The 14,707-nt window shown below is 42.6% G+C and overlaps 1 protein-coding gene across 1 annotated transcript in view; it reads right to left on the bottom strand.

The window, feature by feature from the left end:
- The window catches only part of LOC141001399 (DENN domain-containing protein 2A), a 37,582-nt gene that overhangs the window by 20,704 nt on the left and 2,171 nt on the right, over positions 1-14,707 (bottom strand). The gene's annotated exons all lie outside the window — the stretch shown is intronic.

The following is a 14,707-nucleotide window of genomic DNA, read 5'->3' as shown; positions in this document are numbered from 1 at the left end:
ATCCGTATGTAACATCGAATTAGAGCCGCTGGGGCTCAGCGCTCATGGCCTATAAACGCTGGTAAGGGTTGGCATGGAGAAGAAGAGCCTAGCCTCTGTCCAGCACAGATGTGGTTAGCAAAAGAGAGAAGGAAAGGTCAGGGCCAACTCCTGTCAGCAGGTATTCACACATTTGTTCTTAAATAAATTCACAGAGACACTAATACATGCTTTGCCACCCAGCTAGATACTCACACACAAAACCTCATATAAAAAAACACCTACATGAATCTACACATCCTGCCAAAGTGCCCATACTCCAGACCAACTTATGGATGTGTGTGCATGTGTGACTTCAACCAGATGTGCCGGGATACTTTAGGGTATCTGTAGGCCGTTAAACATTTCCTGAGAACTGCCTGGCCCAAACCCCCCTCCAGTCCTCTCCCAATAAACCTGCATTAGCTAAACCCTGACACTTCTCTCCCTCGTCCCCTTACTATGTCGGGAATGTGAGCCTAATTCAGCCGAATTCCAGAAATCGTTGTCCTAACTGGCAGTGAGGCAAGTCAGAAAAAAAGCCACAATTTCGGTGGATTACGTAAAAAAAAATTGCAGCCAAATAGCTGAACTCTTCCCTGAGCTAACAACATAATTGTCCCTCTGGGTCCAGTGTTTTGGAATGATTCTAGGCTTGTACTTTTTCTTTTCCAGAATGAAAGAACAAATGGACACTGCGTAAAAAGTTGTGGTCTCGTCTCACAAGAAGAAGACTAAAAGTACGATATGTCACCTTTTAGCTTCCAGTTTTGCTCGCAGCTCAACTTACAGCCCTCCATTGCTTTGTCTTTAGCCCCCCCATTGGCCCAAGGCCTAGCCCCCCAGAGAGAGGAGGAGGAGGAGGGTTTGCGTCAGCCATCCACCGGCCTGTAGGCCCAAATTATTTTCAGCTGTGAGCTGAGCAGAGGTCACATGTTTGAGGGGAAACATCAACCAATTTTTTTCCCTTCCTCCCTCTCTTGATTCTTTTCTCCTTACTAAAACCCAACACAGAAATGAAGAACAGAAATCCTGCATGGAAAGGGGGGTAAGGGGGAGGGCAGGGAGGACTATAAAGAATGTATAGAGCCTTCTAGTTTTACAGTATGACTTTTTACTGGGTTGGGAAGGGTGTTACATATCACAGGGGGAGAGGAAAGATGGGAGATATGAAGAGGGAGAAAATCGAAGAGGAGAGGGGGGTTGGGGAGACAAGGGTTGTCAAAACTAAAGAGGAAAGTGGATATTGCAAAGAATAATACAAGTATACTGTTGCGCTGTGAAAACAGTGTAGGCTTTTAGGCTGTCTCACTTCATTATTTGGAGCCCCAAGGCCAAGACAGAAAGTGCTGTTCAGTGGAGATTCTAGTGCCTTAAATGGTAATTTGGTATTTTCACACAATTCTGACTTACTGGGCTTGAACATTTCTCAAACTTGACTCATACATGCAAGTCAGTCCTTCCCCGCCTGAACCTGACAAGCAGTAGTTCCTTTGCATCTTGTAAAAGCAGTAAATTTGACAGCATTGCGAGTTTTACAGCATTCGGTTACTGAGGAAACTGTTTTCTGGAGCTGCGAAGGCTTTTGTCTCCCACTGCTACTGGCAACTATTGTTAACCCTGACCCCTAGAGCAAGATGGCCACCATAACAATGCAGAGGCTGAGGGAAGCCATCTGCTGAGGCCAATAAAAACATCACGGGAAACTGCAACCCAAAAGACCTCCACCTGCCCTGCCCCCTTCAGCCCTGTGAGGTGTGACAGGCAGTGGACACTGCAGCAGAGGAAGTGGTATTGTTCATCAGCAGCTGGGTGGATAAGTGCTGGGTGGAGAAGATGGCAGCAGAAAGTGTGTTCCAGTCAAAATAAATCACAGCATTTCTGTTTGATAATCAAAGAAATATTTATACTTTTAATTTGTGTGAAGTCCTGGTTTTAGATTATTTACCTAATGACCTTATAAAAAACATTACACAAATATATTTTATCAGGGACAACCCCCAGTCCTGGCCTCAGATGAAAAAGGATCGGTGCTTGGTGAACAGAAGACAATCCCAAATGCCTCAAAGCCTTTACTAGACAGAGATAGCAGCAGTCGGGTCAGAGGCAGGGCATCAGAGCCGAGCATCAGTTGCATAACAAACCCAGCAGGAGATTTTTATCAGCGGATGGACACTGGGTATCTGGCCGTGGACAGATTCTTATAAACATGCACTCACATATACAACTGAGACAGGGATGTTGTTGTTTGTTTAGACTTAATGACTGAAGTATGATAGTCATGAGAGACAACTTTGGTATTTTTACTACAAGTGAGGCAAACTTTGGACCCTTAGTCCTTGCTGTACTTTGTCAGCGAATGGACTGGGGTAAGGGATGAGTGATTTGACGATTTTAGATTGTGATCAATCTCGGAGGGGTCCACAATCTACTTTGCAGGTTAATCATAGCAATTGCGGTATTAAATGTCCTCTTACTTCTGTTTCCAAACTTCACATGACCTCACTGATAAGCAGATCCGCGCAGTATGAACAAACCAATACAGTTATGAAGCCAACTAGAGGGCCGTGCTGATTAGTCGAATCACTTCACGTGGCTCTTCCTTAGCAACATGCAGGATGAGGAGCTTATGCCAAAAAGACAACGTTGTGTTTTAATGGAGCAATGGAGAAATTCATAGGCTATTTTACATCAGGCTATAGACTGCAGGGCACTTTAAAATTGGGCGGGAAAAAAACTACTTTGTAAGACATGCTTATGAATAACTGTTTGAAACTGCCACAATTGGAGGCAGAATGAAAAGCGATAGAGAGGGGTGAGACGTGATAATAAGTTTAAATATGGCGATAGTAGCACGCATTTTCAGACAATCTCTCCTGGAAGGCATTCATAGTGTTGCACTCATTTGTACTCATCAAAAGAGAAGGTAAAGCTGTGTAAAGAACATTTAGGTTTCCTCATTTCTCAATGGCTCAGAGACCTAGGGTGCTCAGAAGTCAAGTCAGGTCTGCAGTTGGACCCTTCTCCACAGAACAGGTTACTACATTGACAAAAAACTCCACACATGTGGCACCCTGTGTGAACCTTGGTTGGGCTACAGATTTGTAAATGAATCTCTGATTCACAAAGACGTGGCACACTTGTGTTCAATATGTTAGTCAGAACACAGATTACTCAGCGGCGCACACATTCATTTCATAAATGGACTTGGACTCTTCATTGATTCATCCTGAACTGTTTTTTGTTGGATTCGCTGAGGTAGGTCAAAGAATCAGCCAAGACTCATTCGGTGGAAATGTGATGATACACTCGCGCACATCATTTTCCACGATGAGCTGGTCCTCAAACTGTAAGATAGTTTATAGCACTCTTCACAGTGCAATGCAATTTAAGTGTAGACATTATCAACTCAGAAAGTGATACTATCACTGTCAGTCAGCCATCATGGTTTTGTAGCTTTGTTGTTGAGTTTTTTTGTGCTTGTTAAGCTTCAAATATTATCTCTAAGTGTTAACTTTGTGATAATCGGGCAATGTTTTGCTGCTGGAATTGAATCAACTCCATCACGCTGTATGCAGGTGGTGCCGTCAGTGTTTTCGAAGGTTGCTTTATTAAGCCTCTGAGTTGATGTCAGTGATCTGTTGGCTGGCTGCTGCTTCATGCTCTGGAGGCCCGCCTCTCCCCAACAGCTGCTTCTCATAAAGATTTCATCCTCTCCTCTATCCCTCTGTCCCTCCATCCCTCTGTCCAGCCCTGCAGAAACAGCTAACACCATGACATCATCATCCCTCGCTTGTTCTTCCCCAAACTGCTCTTTTTCTCTCTGTCATTTCGAAATACCTAAAAAGGGAAAAGTCGCTCACAGCCTACGCTGCATTTAACGGTTATCAGGACATGGAGTCACACAAAACAAGCAACCAAAAAGAGGCAGCCCGTATGAACCACTTGTCATCCTTATGAGTGAGGTTTTACATAAAACTGGGCGAGGGAGAGAACATGATAGCTCAAAATGGGAAGAAAAAAAAGATTTATTTTCTCTTTTTTTCTGCACCCACGCTGAGTTGAGGACCCTATCCCCTGCAAGATGTGGCTCATGGCAGCGTGTGCCAAAGCCTCGCCTGCAATCAATTTAACGCACCACCGCACATTTAGCCAGCTCTTTCTGGCAAACTTGGCTGCTTTTTTCCTCCCCGTCCTTCACTCTTTTATTTCTCCCTTTCATTCCCACTCAGTCTTGGAGTTTGCAGGGACAAAAGTAAGATGGAGGAGGGAGTGAAGGATAGGAGGGAAGGACAGAGGGGGACTGTTTTTTTTAGTCCTTAGCCTCTCGTTCTCTTTCATACCAAACTGTACCAAGTCTTACCTGTTTCTGCAGATCTGGAGCAGAGATAATTCATGTACAGTCAATTTGTTTCAAGCACTGCAGGGTTTGCCAGATCTGACATGAAGTGCTTGGTTTGAGCCATATGGGGGTTTCACAATGACTGACATGCTGCCTTGACCTGCAAGGCTTTGACAGGGTTTTGCCTGGTTCCTGAAGAAGTAGAAAAGGAAGGGTTGATGGTGAAGGACGGGGGGAGGGAAGGAGAGGGTCGGGCAAATAAACAATGGAATTTTATCTAGGCTCGGCAGTCTCCCTCTCTCTTTTTCTCTCTCTGTTTCTGTCTCTGTGTCCTGTTCAGGGCCCCTGCTGCTTTCCCAAGCTGATTTCATAGCAGGGCCTTGGACATGAGCCAAACAGGCCAACTCCATGCCTGTATCTGTGTTTGTATCTGCCCATGCATGCGATTGACAGCCAGAAAGTACGCTACAAGCCGAAAAGCCGACCCAGATATCAAATCCATTTTTGCTTCATGCTGTGTTTACTTCTCTCTCATCTTCATCTCTTTATCTCTCTGTTGTCTCATTCTATCACACACATTACTTTTCCATCAGCTGGCTTTCCTTATCTTTCCGTTCTATATCCAACCACAGACCACAGGGATCTGTGTGGTATGATGAGTAAAGATGCCTATCAGCATCTGGCCTTAAGGGGCTGGATGGCTTGTACATGCACATACAGCGCTTGCACAAGTCATCCAGCTGCCCAGTGTCCTGTCCTACAAACCCATTGATTGCCCTCCAGCCCTGCTGTGCTGTGTCCTCTTGCCCTTCCACCTCCCCCCTGCACCCTCTATTGTTAGAAGAGGATGGACGTGAGACAGTATTGAAACTGGGTTAGCCGCAGAACCAGACAGGAACTGATGGGGGATACCACAAACAATTAATTTCTCCCTACATGTTTTTTTGCTTATCAATCTACTCTAAATATAACACAAGTCTCCATTGTTGTATTTGTAACTCCACACATATAGCATTTCTTGTTATTGTGGTTGTCGTTTATAGAGGAGACTCCTGACGGCTTGAGTGTCTACAGTCTATCCCGCTGAGAGCTGGAGAAGAATGGGCCAAAATATTACCTCAGAAAATGTATAAACAAACCTTAATTATAATCAGGACCACAGAGAAAACCAATATAGATGTAATTATGGTGCACAGGCACAACCAAGGGACAGACTGTGACACTATTACGAGGCCTCTTATGCATGAAATGAGTAGTTATTTTCTTGTTTGTGTTTGTGCACACAAACAGACAGGAAGTGTGATGTGACTTGCAGGAAGTTGGTGCAAGCCCGACCTCTCGTGTTTCCTGAAATGAAGTCACCAGGCTTTTTGCAGAATTGCAGAATTCTCCCGGCGTACAGTTCTTTGTTGATAAATGGGACAGCTCTGACTACCGCAAGGTCAAAATGGCAGAAAAGGGAAGGAAAGCTCCACACGAACACAGCAAAATCCTTCCTCAAAGTCCTTCTCTCACTCGCTCCACCTGTCAGAGTTTACAAATGACCATCCCGTAACAGTTGAACCGCAGGCTTTCCCTTTGGAGTTTGTGGCTTCCATTCCACATTCCACTGACTGCAAATGGTGCGGCTTGCAGGCTAACGATGCACTAAAGTCTTCAAAGATAAGCCCTTCAAGAAATAGAAGTTTGGAGGGGGAGCCTTTGACACTGTTGGCCTGATAAAAAGTAAAAATCAAGTGGATAATTAAAAAAGATTTGTGGAAAAAAACCTGGACTGACCTGGTGGAAAATTGGAAAATAAATGAGTTCTTCCATCTCAACAGTGGCTTTTACCTAATGCCAACAAATACAAAGAGGCCTTAACTAGCTCAATGAAGAGAAGGGAAGCCTCTCACCCACAGAATAAGACGAGATCATACCAATGAGAGGAGAGAAAAAGACGTAGAGGAGGAGAATGAATCCGTCTTGGAGGCAGAGCAAACAAACCTCTCTCTATCCCCCCATCTGGGAGGGGGTGTCTTGTTACATCTTGCAGAGTCGGAGCATCTGTCCTTCGCTTCCCTCCCACAGCCATGTCAGTCCCTCCTCTTCACAGACAGAAAGCTCCCATCATCAGAGCTCCTGACTCATCCCCAGTCTGCTCCCAATTGCTCTGCTGGCTCCACAGACCAGTGCTCATGCCAACCTGTTTTAAACATCTCTCATTTTGGCCTACAAACCCCACCAAACACTGCTTCTGTCAAATCTAAGAATCCACATTTGGTGGTTTTGCTGCTGAAACACAGCTCCAGCTTCAGCCAAAATGGTAAGATTTAGTGACACCACGCGTCTTCAAATTATGATGCTTTACCTACCCTTCTAGCATCAGCTTTGCACATGTAAGGCTCCGCTGTCATGTTAGCACTAATATGTCATTTGCAAATTCCGGTTGGACTTTTGAAATAAAGGCTCCTCAGTCAAGTCAGCAACAATACATAATATACAACATCCGGTTAGTCTTTCAAAATAAAGCGTACTGATAAACAGTTTGCATAGACATAATATTACTTTTATGTTATTAAAGTTGTCAAGCCGCCACGGTTTGGTTAGGGTTCGGAAAGATCAGCTACTTGGTTAGGATAGGTAAAACGTAGACGTAACTCACGTCACATAATGTATATCATGTAATGTACAAACGTTCACTTACCTACGTTACATAGATTAGGTAAAGGTGTTTCCATCTCAGCGTAAACTTGGATTGGCACCAAATATTATATATTTATCATTCCCAGATAAGTTATTATAATGACTTTGGCGATCCCTGTCATTTCCTGTGGTTTTGAGTTTAATTTATCCACCATGAAATCTGGCACAGACATTCATGTTTCTTTTGGGATGAATTATAATTACTTTTGTGATCCCTCAGATTTAGCGCTTATTTGAAATTGTCAGCATGCCTACACACTAAACTAAGATGTTGATGCCAATCAAACAGAAGCATTCTCTTTGTCATTGTGAGCATGTTAGCATGGTGACCTTAGCTCAAAGCACTGCCTCATAGAGCAACTAGTGTGGTTAGAAACTTCAAGTTAAAGATACATTTCCATCTATTCAATATTAAGAATCTCAAAGTCTGCTGTCCCTTTAAATATTTCTGTTTTCAGCTCCTTTCCTTCCAAATACAAATTACCGCAAATCATGGCCTCATCCGGCACTAAGACACAAGAACTTATGGTGTAGATGCACCTGTGGTTGGAGACCTGCGGTTGCAGCCAGCATAAATCATCACTGACAGAGTAAGTAAGGCCATTGACAGGAAAGCTCTCCAAACAAAAGAATCCATGGAGTTCTTCCTGGCAAGGAGCCTTGCTGTTTGGCAGGCAGTGATGATTTTCAATGGATGAGGTCATTTATAAACAGCCACAGGTAATATGCCAGGTGATAGACACACACACCTACTGTGGTCCGCAACCACAGCTGTACTCTGTTTCACCATGCCCTTAAATACAGACAGCAGACGTGGCATACACCTCAGAGAATGTCTCTGCTGTTAACAACACCTAAGGGCCTGGATTTTACACACTCATCAAGACGTGTCATTGGATACACCATCATTCATAAGGAGAAAAAAGATTCCCTGCAGTGAGCAGTATTTACAGCTATCTGATATTACATTGTGCTGACACACAATGTGGGAAGCTTAATGATAAAACCTTTCCTCTCTAAAACAGGCTCAGCCACAGTGAATGTGCAGCCCTGAGTGGACCTACATATTCTTTCAACAATAACCTGGCTTCCTCAGCACACTAACATTATTCTCTGGGCTCCAGATCAAATTTCTCCTCCAAGCCGCAGTCTCTGAGCTGAGCTCTGATGCCAAAATCCTCTCCTTCTCCTTCTCCTTCTCCTTCCTGTTTTATCCCCCCTTCACATTTTAAGGGTTCCGCTTGAGAATTCCCACAATCTCCCCCGTCCCATCCCTGCTCCCCTGCTCCTCTGCATGCCTGCACAGAAACAGATTTTTATAATTCACCCGCCAATCCTCGGGGGAGCTGAGCAAGGCGAGAGCTTGGGAAAGTGCTCTTCCGGAGTGTAAACTCAAGAGTCAGAGTCAGAGCCGATGTTTTTGACCTCCACACACCCCGTGACCAACAACTGTGAGCCTCAGCCAAGACCGCCAGTGGACAAAACACTGAGTGAAATGAAGACGGGTGTTTAGCACCGCCAAAGGAAGCCAAACCAAACTGATCTGAAGGGTGTGCGTTTTCATCGTCATCTCCCAAGGAACCTCAGAACAAATTGTACTCAACACATGGCAAATATGCTTTGTAGTCTGAATATTAGGCAGTTAGCAAAGACTAAATCAGAGCAACTGCAACATGCTTGAGGAACAATGAGTGAGCATGCAGTGCATTATATTTGTTTGTTTATTTGCATTCTTAATATGTATCTCTATTCAATGTCTGTTGCTATTGTTGTTCAACCCTAATTCCAAAAAAGTTGGGACGCTGTATAAAACTTAAACAGAATGCACTGATTTGCAAACAACTTCAGAGGAGAGGTCTTGCTCTGACACCTTGCGAGGTGAGTTGTTGCAGTTGTTGCCTCATCTGTCAAAATCAGTTAAATATTCGGCCATGACTTTCAAATTAAACTCTGGCTGGCAGTTCCTCAACATAAACTCCAAACTCCAGACTCCTTTCTGTCGTCTTCTTGCAACTCATATGTTGCGATATTTCAGAGCGAGACTTCTCCACAAGTGAGACTTGTGTTTCTGGTCACAAAAAGGTAGGAATTGTTTCTGCAATGTTGTCAGACACTGAATAAAAACCTAAGCCTGTGACTTTGACAGAGTTGCCCCACAGGCTTATGCTGCAGCCATTGCAGCCGTGTTGCGGCTGCAAGCTAATCCGATCTACTGGACTGGTTACAAAACTTTTGATAAGTATGAATCATTTAAACACTAAAAAAAACTGATTAACTATTGTTTTTCATAAGTACTGACTGACTGGAATCAGGGTTTTACATTAATGAGGTGTTTTAACAACATTTTAACCAACAAATAAGTTATTCTAAGTTTAATCTAACATTTAGTTTCAGTTTCCTTAAAATAAAATGCCTGTAAGAAAGTTAGCTTTAAAAACCTGTTGATCTACTCGATTAACTTTAGCAGCCTGATATAAGAACTGCTGAGCAATATAACAAGGAGACAAAATATTTTCTTCAAAAAATGATAGTTTAGCTCATTCCTATCTAAACTAAACATCTCAACAGAACTAAAAAGGTCTGATTGACACCAAACTCAGCAGATACAACTTGACGGACACTATAGCAGTAGAATAAAGGATGAGATTATTGCAATCATCATTACACTGGAGACAGACAAAGATGTAACTACCACTTTCCCTGCTCTAGAACCTAACAAGACAGTGTTTAGATATGATTTGGTATGATCAAAGCTCCTGTGTGTCTGCCGTGTGTCTGGAGTATCTACTCATTAAGTTGTTACACTTGGATGAACCTCCAGACATTGTTTTCATTCTCATTATAGAGTAGATCCCTTAATTGACAGGTAAACAAAATTCTTGTCATTCTCAGCCATGGCTGCAAGAAGGGAGAGGAGAGGAGAGGAGAGGAGAGGAGAGGAGAGGAGAGGAGAGGAGAGGAGAGGAGAGGAGAGGAGAGGAGAGGAGAGGAGAGGAGAGGAGAGGAGAGGAGAGGAGAGGAGAGGAGACTGATTTGAAAGTCATTGCTCTTGCAGTTTTTTCCATCTCAAATATTACACACACGTGCTGCACATAACTAAACTAACAAAGCATGCTATAACCTTTTCCCATTTTGCTTGGAATGCTCATTATAACATGGCAACCCGGGCCTAAATCAACGAGCTGTACAGCCACATTAGAGTCACACTTTGAACCCAGATGGACAAATTCCTTTCCAGACGGCATTTCTTTGTTCAAGCGGGGGATGTTAAGCAAATGGTAAATGCATGTTCACGTGCAAGTATCCATGTGTTTTGGTCTCTATTTCTGTGTTTGTGCCTGTTTTCCTTCATGTGACTGTGTGTGTTCTGGAGTGTGTGTGTGTGTGTGTGTGTGTGTGTGTGTGTGTGTGTGTGTGCGTGCTCGGGCCTATGCCACCGCCACACGTTGCCAGTGGGCACGAGCTGCAAAGCCAAACCAGGCTGGAAACACTGAGCTTTTACATGCTGTTCATCAGCATGTCACCAGCATCGGTTTGCTGGGATGATTCTCCCAGCCCACATCGAACACCCTGCCATCAAAGTTAAGCTGCCGTCTTTACCCCTCTCTCCAGACTGAACTCTGCTTGAGATTCACGTTCTGTAGTGTGGTCTGTGTAAACAAAACAGCGGGACAAGGATTCAGCCTGCCATATCTTGTTAAATCTCCTAATTGGGAGTTGCAGCAACTGGTTTCTCTCAACCCATAGTCTGATCTCTTTTGAATACAACTCAAGACACTTAGCAGAGTGAAACTGCCAGACAGAGCAACAGCTTGCAAGCGACCGGCTGTGAGAGAAAGACTGTGCATATATATGTGTGTGTCAGGGTTAAGGGTGCATCTAATGAAAAAACTCTGGTGAGCTGCCAACTGGATAAACGTCTCCAGTCCAGTGTGATGGAATGCATTATCCATGCATGAATGTATGTATGTGTGTTCGTTTAAGTCTTACAAGGACAACGTTACGGGTGTCTAGGATGGTATGCATTTCCATGCATCTGAGTATGTGTGTGAGGAGGGGGTTGTTTTTGATCAAACCCATTGCCATCTAGCAACATCACAGACAATATCCCCCTCCACACACACCATATCTTTGAACCAAGAGATATTCTTTCACCATCACCACAGGACACATTCTTCCTGAGCGTGTCACTGTGGCAACAACAACAGCAGCTCGGGGACGGCAGGAGATTGGCCCGGTGGGGTCTTCAAGTTGCAGGCCGCCCTGCAGAGTGCCTGTCAAAGGCCAGTTCCTGTAAGAGGAGGGGTGCACGGGCTGTAACCTCCTAAAGCCCTGCTGTCACTTTTCTGAGCACAAAACAATAGAGAAGACAGATGTCACTGACTGCATCCAAACACACAAACACACCACTGAGGGAAATGCAAACTGAGGTTAAACTATGACAAACCATGAAGGTTAATACATTACATGTATGAAGAGTAGTGTTGTCAAAAATATTGAAATATTGATTCCGAATTAGAGGTAGGCTAAAATATTGATTCTGCAAAATATTGTGGTACTACCTCTTGAGATGTGATTATCGTTATCTGGCACCAAATATCAATATTTTGGTTGCAGTCAGTGTGTGTGATAAAGAGGCACTAAGCTGAGACTATGTGCACTTTTTGTACATAGTTTCATCTCAGTTTGTGTCAAATTCTGTGAAACTGACACCTCTCCAACAATGAGTAGACACACGTATATTATTTTGAAATGCTTAATCTGAAGAGAAAAACATTATACTGTTCTCTTCTACTAGCCAAGGAAAGAAAAGACACTTCTTGTTGTCATGTTACAGCCTTTTTACATTTTCCTTTCAATAACAATCTAACATTTTATGCCCTCAATGTTGTGTCAGTTTTCGCAAAGGTATTGAAAATGGTATCATATATTGATATTTTTCAATGTATTGTATCAAAGAAAGAAAATCCAGTATTGTGATAACAACAATGAAGACTTCTGTATTTGTAGACACATAGGCTACACATTCATACTCATAATTATGCCCTCGTACACAAATATATATATGCACACACATCTACTGTGCATGTTTGTAAAAAGTGAGTGTAAAACGTGTCTATATGTGTGTTTAACAGGTATCTAATAGTTAACTTCCTTGTCATTTGAGCCCAAAGTGTCAAAGTGATGCTGTCTTCCTGGACAAATTTGCACTCTAGTGACTCACACCAATCATCAAGACTGATTTCACCACTTCAGCATGCTTCCAAGAAGAAAGTAATAAGCTGATTCAGTTCTGAGAGATGACAGGCTTGTCACGATACTAAACATCTGGCATTCAGGTTTTCTGGAGTTTTCTTTTTTTTCCCCTTACAAAGCACGAATATTAATTAAAAAAATCCATTAACCTTCACTTAATAAACCTCATGTGCTGCATGTTTTGATATGTCAGGATGTGTTTGTACACTGGAAATCATGAGTCACAGAGAGTGACGAGATAGACAAGCAGTGAGTGAGAATGCCATGAATTTGAGTGTGTCAGTATTTTGGTGTGAAAGAAAGAAATGAGAGAAATAAACAGGAAAATGTGCAATTAGAGAAAATGCCGTGAGAACGAATGAGTTTGTGTCAGAGTAAAATGAATCACTCAGAGAGAGAGAGTCTGTGGATATTCTGAGTGATGAATACAAGGTCACAAATGCCCTCTTTTCCACCACAGTGCACATTGTTTTGCACAGCAGTCATGCAGACAGTTAGCCTGTGCCTCCGACACAGAATGTAAACAACTGACCCAGTCTGACAGACCACTGTGTGTGTGATAGTAACACTGGTAACAGACACATGCACACACACACAATGGCTCCACAGCAGAGCCCCTTTACAAGATTGTAGCCCACTTATTACAACCTTGCTGACTAGCAGACAGACAGTCCCTGACTCTTTATCTCCAACTCTATAAACCGTCTCTTCGCAGTGCCAGAGAGTCAGCCAGTCTCAATTCATTAAACTCTCAACTTTACCCAGTTGAGCAAATACAACCTCAGGACTGACAGAAACAGGAGAGCACAGGAATGTTGATTTGTAGTCAGTAAAACTCCTATTGACCTGCTGAAGGGGTTCATTTATGCCGTATGAGAATAACACTGGATTTAAGAGGCAGTACAGAGAGTTCTTCTGAGTCAACGAAGCTGCATATTAAATAAAAATGTTCCAGCGTTGCATTTTCCATAGATCTTGCTCTTGGTTTAATGATTGCGCAGCAGACTGAACTAAAAGGTCTGAGGAAGCTGCTGAGGTGGATTATGTTGGCTGATTGATAACCATCTCTTAAGGGTCAGTGCTTACAGGACACAGTGGACATTCCTGTTGCACTGTGGTATGACATGCAACAGAGGAGCTTCTATCTCACATTAAGTGATATGGATGAGTCACAACACAGAGAGACACAAAGATACATGGATGGACATCAAACTTAAAGGATAAGTTCACCCAAAAATTACAGTTTTAGTTTTCAGTTTAGTAGTCAGTCGACAAAATATTTCTGGCGCTTCACAGCAAGACAGCGTTGCAGCTGAAGCAGACCTGTAGACTTGTTTTAGAATGTAACAAAGCAACCAAAGAAAACAAAAACACAAAACATAAAATAATAACCCATGTCTCTGGTAGCCCTGAGATTGCAAATTGATTTCAAAAGATGTCATTTACACCTTGTTTAAAGCCAAAATCTTCACTGCAGCTGCTAAGCTAAAAGCACACACCATGTCTGTGGTTGTAAATAACATCTTTTCAAATCAAGACAGACTTTTTAACCCAGACAAGCTGTAAGTGACAGTATTTTGGGGTTGTTTGTTCTTACATTCATAAAACAAGTCCCATCACTTGTTTAGGAGAATGCTGCAACACTGTTTTGCTGTGAAGTTCCAAAAACTTCATCCTACTTCATATTGACATGGGGGTGAGTACATAATGACAGAGTAGACACTGAATCTACAGTTTTGGCTGATCTTCTCCTTTAAAGGTGTCCTGTGGATGTTTTTGACAACAAGCAGCAGTGATATTTTGATGAAATGGGCCATATTTTGTTTGAGTTCTACATTGTCAGCCAAAAGCAAATTCATGACATAGTACATATTTCTTCTGGTTGTAGAGGAGATAGTGATTGATTTTTGAGTTGCTAGTCAGGTCTGTACATGTACTTGCCCAATTGTTCAATAAAACAAGGATTTATCTAAAAAACCACCCATAAAAGAAAAGGGTCAAGAAATGATAAGGAAAAGTTGTCCCTGTTTCAACATATTGTCAGTTGATGGCAATAAGGTAATAATACAGCAATTAAGAGGATAATGATTTGGTCTTGCAAGTTTCAAATTATTCCCAAACTTTAAAAAAAAAACCTTGCAAATGTTTTTTGGGCCAGGGAATGCATTCAAGATGTTTGGTAGACCTTAATGGCGCCTTGTGCTGAGGAAAATAAACTTGTTCGTACTGAAACTGGTCAGATTAAATATTTTCTCAGCAAAGGATATGAACCATAATCATTTCTCTGGGAACATATCGACTTCTTACAGTAAGTCAAATATACACTCATTCACCAGATTCAGCTTTTTTAAATTTGTCGGAGTCTTTGTTAATAAGTGGTCTCTGCTTCATTCAGTCACCTGTTGA

Source organism: Pagrus major, chromosome 8 (assembly GCF_040436345.1).
Source record: "Pagrus major chromosome 8, Pma_NU_1.0".
NCBI classification, from domain to species: domain Eukaryota; kingdom Metazoa; phylum Chordata; class Actinopteri; order Spariformes; family Sparidae; genus Pagrus; species Pagrus major.
The sequence above is the reverse complement of the archived record's forward strand: the minus strand, read 5'-3'. Positions and strand labels throughout refer to the sequence as shown.